General features: G+C 35.5%; 1 pseudogene; it reads left to right on the forward strand.

Annotated features, from left to right (window-relative positions):
* The first annotated feature begins 4,504 nt into the window (after positions 1 to 4,504).
* On the forward strand, positions 4,505 to 5,482 carry LOC149230225 (bifunctional 15-cis-phytoene synthase, chromoplastic pseudogene; annotated as a pseudogene).
* The last annotated feature ends 204 nt before the right edge of the window (positions 5,483 to 5,686 follow it).

A 5,686-nucleotide genomic window follows, 5' to 3' on the forward strand; every position in this document is an offset into this window, starting at 1 on the left:
CTAATATGAAAATTGTAAAATGTTTGGTGATATTTTTTTGAAAACATTCAATTTTACAATGATTTTATATAGGCTTTATAAAGTTTTGGTGATAGTCTCTATAAAATTTTGGCAATTTTTAATGCAAAATAATTTATCCTATAAAATTTGGGCAAATTAGTTTCAAGAAAAATATATATAATATTTTTTTTGGAAAAAACATGAAAAATTAGCCCATCTGCTAATATTAGCCCCTAAAATTTTCCATGTCAATAATAAATCATAGTAACAACCCCCATGGTTATGTGATTTCGAGGGCAATGACACTGGGTAAGTGCGCATAAGAGCAACTTTCCTTAAGACACCTCAACACTCACCAGAGGTGATCAACAATGTCATGAGGGAAGTGTCAAGGAGAATGTAAGCACAAACCATGACTTCCCTCAATAAAAGCATTAAGCTCCATAAAATAATCCTTCAATTGAAAGCTTAGTATAAAGAAGATGTTAATTGATAGTCACTTATATAAGCACCTTTGGTAACAAGATATGCAAAAAAAATACCTGTGTGTTATCAAGAGCTTCTCTCTGAATTTCCCATTTCAAAGATCCTTTGTCTATCGAAGAAAGAGATATATGCTCTTCTGTGCATACCCATTTCACTCAACAATGGTACCAAGGAAGTTTGGCTGGACAAGGCTACTGGAGGAGTCTGTCTGTCAATTTCAGCAAGAGCAATGGCCATCACAGGAATAGATGATCATCAGTACTAGAAATGGATTCCTTGTGATGAGTCAAGGTAGGTGTCAAGATCTAGTTGGAAATTTCAGAGCACTAATTGTAAATTTAGGACATGTATGAATATGATAATTATTTCAATGTACAACCTCCAACTAACAAAGGAATGAAAATTGGAATCTATAAATTAGTATTTGAAGTTGTTCTTTCCTGGACCATTGCCATAATGGCTATAAATATGACAGTTTGTTTTGAAAAGATTACCAAGTTGTACTTGTTGCCTAGAGAAAAGGGGACATAATTGCTGGGTAATTAATGAAAATTATCTTAATTCCATTCCAATACTTTTATATAAAAAAAACTTATAGTAAATGACCTATTTAACTAAAATTTACAAGTTGGGGATTTTCTTTATATAATTCATTTCATGTAATTTTATCATTTGTAAACATGCACAGAACCAAATTCCATTTATTCAATCCTCCAAAACAGTGATACGATGAGAAGAACATAGCTGGATAACATTTCATCGACTCTTAGGTGGTTGTCTCTTCTATGTTCCAATATTGTTCTCATCCCCAAGATCCTAGACTGTCATAGGCTACTCTGAGGAAATCATCTGTGGACACACCAATGCCTCTGTTATGTGAGAGTTATTAGTTCCTCCAAATTGACAATTTTTCATCACTTTATTCACCACAGTTGCTGAGAGGGTTTTGTTTTTTTTTTTAGGAATTCATAGAGACATCAAGGGAAAAATGATACAACCTATCCTTGCCCTTGAATACCTCTACATGACTACTCTCATTACATTTCAGTTATAGAGGGAAATTCTCTTAAAAAAAGGTATGGGCAAACATAATTTTGATTACTAAACATAATTGTAGAATTATAAATCTCCAATACAAATAGAAGTATTTCACAAAAATGAACGCACAAAAACCATTTGGCTTTTATACAAATTAGAGTTTAGATGCAAAGTAAAATGAAGTTTACCAATGCGTAAACAAATTCTAGATGGTAACCAACTAGAATTCATGTACATATGCAACTTACAGAGGTTTTTATCTATTCATCCTTTTTTAACACAAACAACAACATTCATGGAATTGAATGGAGAGGATTATAAAATTGAAATAAATTAAATAGAGAATGACATTACTATTGATTCTCATGCATCCATTCCTTCATTTTCATACCCTATATTTACCCAAATGCATATGAAACGATTTGCCTTAGACTACCAATCTCTATTAACTTTACATTCATATTTTTATAAAATTAAAAAATAAAAACAAAAATGTGGACACTGTAACAGGGATAGACACTAATATTTTCTTAGAAGTTGACCACCAAACTAGCTACAAATGAGAAATTCACCTGCCATCACAGGCATCCATTTTAAAGGCCACTTGCAAGCTGGGCTATGAGAGTGCAAGGGGAAGATGGATCAATTGTGCTCCAACTCTCACTTAATGCAACTCACAGCACTCATAATGAAGACAGGATCAGAGAGCTACCACAATTGCTTTCAGTGAAACTCTAGCCATCTTACCCAACCTCCATTCATCCATGAATTCCTCCCTCTTAAGCTAACATGATTTAAGATAAGGAGCTCACCTTCTTTGTTGTGCAGTCTCTTGGGAAGTCCACCCTCTCATGCTCCAGTGCATTCAAGGGAGTCTATGTTTCAATTCTCCTATGAGATGTTTGGAGTAGTAGACCTTGGCTATATATGGTTAATTCTGGCAAAGGAATAGGAATTATATATTCCTAAATTGCCTAGTCTCTTTGTTCATGCTCAACCATGAGGTTCCGATATCTAGTGTTACACAGGGATGTGCTTCCTCAGATGAGGGGCATGTGCCCCCATGTTTCCTACATTTATGGGATGAGGAATTCAATGGAAGAAACGCTCATGGGTGTGACTTGTCATTGTTTCATATATATATATATATATATATATATATATATATATATATATAGGATTTTGGATAGGATCCCCTATGTCAGGGACCACGACATTTCCTAAAATTTTGGGGGTGTCTCCACACATTCCCTAGACGAATTTCCTCGTCGCTGCATTCACTTGTCTTGGAAATTTGTTGGAATGTCTTGAAATTCTCTTCTCTTCTTGGCAATAATCCCTTTTTGCAAAAATATTGGAACACGATGGAAAGTTCCAGCAATGGTATGGGCGTACAATAGGTGGATGAGTAGGGTATGAATGTCCCCAATTAATTCACAAGGAGCATAGATTTTGAACTGTATGGATGGTGCAAGGTTTTTTTTTCTAAATTCTTGATTAGGTCAGAAGTCTTGCCAAAAGGAAGGTGTAACCTGCTGGCCTGAATCATTCTTAAACGGATGCCAGATCTTTTGCTTGACATTTGTAGGTGGAGTGTTCTTCTTTTTTCTTAGTTTTGATGGGGGATAATTGTTTTTGCTGTTATTTTAGGTCTACAGTTGTAAACAATAAAGAAATGAGGGAAACAAATCATGAGACCTATGGAATGTCCCCCTTATTTTGTATTAAAGGTACTGCAAGTGTTGTTCAAGAAATCTCATGTTATGAATGCTTCATTAGGCTTGGATCATTTTTTGAGACTTGGTTATCATTTGGTGAATCTTCCCTTATGTCCTTCGCCAATGGGTAATTAGTTGGTCTTGGACAAATTTTAAAGAAGTTCTGTAGTTAAAAATACTTTTGAGCGATCTATTTCTCTTTAAACTTTGTACTGGTCATTGATCTTTTGTTTACCATTTTGAGTCCATGAAACTCATTGCTAGTGCTTAATCTTAACTCTGTCATTATTATGTGCCCTCATTTTCTCAATGACTTGGGAAGCGTGCCCTGACTATGTGTCTAACAAGAAATGTCAAACTTCTGCAACTAGGACAAAATGCCAAACCAAAAAGCTTTTGGACCAGGAGTTTGTCACAAGAGCAATATTTCAGATCTCAAAGTTCTTTATATTTAAATAGCAATAGGGACATGCTATGTTTTTTTTCCTTGTTGGCTATTTAACTGGAAATTAAAACTCCTTATGAAGAATCTCGTACCATAGAACTGTTCCAGCCACGACACAATATTCTAGTTCTAGCTTCTAACTCCCCAAGATAGATGGGAAAAACACCATCTCTCATTCATGGGAACAACAACTAAACAAAAGCCTTGTTTCTAGCTTCTTAATAAAAAAAGACAATTAATGGTTGTATTTGAAAGGCAAATGATTAATATGGCAGGCATGTAGGAATACCTATAAATCTAGATACAATTTTTAAAGAGTAGTTGTTTATTCATGATCTTGTAAAGGCTAAAGAAGAAAGATTTGAAGATATTAAGAGATTGAAACTTCCAACACTGAATAATTAAATTTCCTTCCACAGTGGCCACTTAAGCAACAAAATTATCCATGATACGTCACCCAAATGTAGAAGATTGATCCCGAGCTGAAAATTTAAAATCCAACAAGAAACATGGAAAATGGTTAAGAAAATTTGTTGTGTTAGCCTATTTATTCTGAGGGCTATGTTGTACCAAGTCTACGTTCAATGTACATGCAGAAAAAGTATACAAAGTGTGCCACCCATAGGCAATTGGAGGAAGAATGGCAGACTTCACATCATTCTACTATTTTTGAATTCATGTTCGTTGTGTCAGAGTATAAGTATTTAGATGTGGGCTGAGGAAAATTTTATGTGGATCATTACTTAACTTTGAATAATTGCAAAGCAACATTGTGTTTCCTGTGTTTTATAGAAATTTCCAGTCCAAGTCTTGAAAAATGCCAGTTTCATTGGTCTGGGTGAGTGTCAGTGCGAAGGACTTGAGCTCCTGTGAACTTCATAACCATGGTGGGCATTTGGCATCTAGAATTGTAGGAATAAACATAAACAAAAAATTCAGTTTAGCAAGGAAACCCACTGAGAGATTTTGTGCTAAAGCTGCCTTGGAGGTATCCAGTTCAAAGCCCACATCAGATAAAGTTAGTGGGCTTAATGGTTTTCAAGAACTATGTAGTTTAAGAATAGATGGGAATTCATAGAAACTGATGTTATCATCAGAGCAAAAGGTCTATGAGGTTGTGCTGAAGCAAGCTACCATGGTGAGCAAAGAAGCAAAGGTTGGTGATAATGGGTTGTTAGATGTGAAATCAGATTTGGTTCCTCCTGGGACTTTTTCAAGTACTTGAGGATGCCTATGAATGTTGTGGTGAAGTCTGTGTGGTATATGCAAAAACTTTTTACTTGGGAACACTACTTATGACACCAGAGAGGCGAAGGGCTATTTGGGAAATTTATGTGTGGTGTAGGAGGACTGATGAACTTGTTGACGGTCCTAATGCTTCGCACATGCCACCAATGGATCTAGATCGATGAGAATAGAGGCCAGAGGACCTCTTTAATGGTCATCCTTATGATATCCTAGACACAACTTTATTAGATATAGTTTCAAAGTTTCCTCTTGATATCAAGCCATTTAGAGATATGATTTAGGGGTGAGGATGGACTTGAGGAAGTCACATTACAAGAACTTTGATGAGCTTTATCTTTATTGCTATTATGTGGCTAGAAAAATTGGGTTGATGAGTGTTCCTACAATGGGTATTTCACAAGACTCACATGCGACAACAAAAGATGTTTATAGTGTTGCATTAGCTTTCAGAATTGAAAATCAACATGCAAACATAGTGCGAGATGTTGGAGAATATTCTCATCATTGCAGGATATACCTTCCTCAAGATGAGCTCTTAACCAAGTAAGGTCACAGTGCACCTCAGGTGAGATGCCTTATTCATCCTAAATAGGGTGAAAATGTTCGTGCTAAGCTAGACTATGGTGGATATTTTGATGAACCCTGCACTTGAACCTAGGGTCTTAATCCGTTCATCATTTTTTCCAACAAGTTGTGCACTCCTCATTCCATTCAAAATTCTATCCTTTTCTCTATAAAGATGTAAGAGGAT

Source organism: Pinus tabuliformis, chromosome J (genome assembly GCF_031772625.1).
Source record: "Pinus tabuliformis cultivar Carrire ecotype Pingquan chromosome J, CPIR1, whole genome shotgun sequence".
NCBI classification, from domain to species: Eukaryota; Viridiplantae; Streptophyta; class Pinopsida; order Pinales; family Pinaceae; genus Pinus; species Pinus tabuliformis.